The following is a 599-nucleotide window of genomic DNA, read 5'->3' as shown; positions in this document are numbered from 1 at the left end:
TCTCTTATACACATCTAGATGTGTATAAGAGACAGGTGTGTGGGTGTGTGTGTGTGTGTGTGTAGTATACAGTAATAATAAACGGCTTAAATTAAAATGGCTACTACTACATAAAGTGTGGGCTGCCCATATCAACTGTAGACCTACGAGAATACGTACGGTACAAATCAATTCACTTAGTTATTAAAAATCACTCATGAGCATCCGATTAATATACCTAAAATGTTAAATAGAATACACATTATTTATCAAGAGTACACATGGTTTATCAAGAGTTGTAACAAAATATTAAAGTACACATATAATACTCCGGACCACTGGGGCTTGTGAATTCAAATTATCTAGAGGATATAGAATAATCTGGTTTTGATAGGCCTATGGTTTGTTATTCATGAATATACAGACACTACCGTATGACGTTTACTAAACTTGTACTTATTAAAAAAAGAAACACTTTCTTTCTAATAAAGTGAGACCAGGTAGTAGTTGTAATTTAAATATAATGTTCATTTTTAAATCAAAATTCTTTCATGATATAGGCCTATATATATATATATATATATAAATATATATATATATATATTTTTTTTTTTTTTAAC

General features: G+C 28.9%; 1 protein-coding gene across 1 annotated transcript in view; it reads left to right on the top strand.

The window, feature by feature from the left end:
- Positions 1–599, top strand: part of LOC117101440 — a 41,304-nt gene that overhangs the window by 4,107 nt on the left and 36,598 nt on the right. The window lies entirely within an intron of this gene.

Source organism: Anneissia japonica, unplaced genomic scaffold, assembly GCF_011630105.1.
Source record: "Anneissia japonica isolate Jap-2015-1 unplaced genomic scaffold, ASM1163010v1 scaffold287782_len627234_cov183, whole genome shotgun sequence".
Classification (NCBI taxonomy): domain Eukaryota; kingdom Metazoa; phylum Echinodermata; class Crinoidea; order Comatulida; family Comatulidae; genus Anneissia; species Anneissia japonica.
The sequence above is the reverse complement of the archived record's forward strand: the minus strand, read 5'-3'. Positions and strand labels throughout refer to the sequence as shown.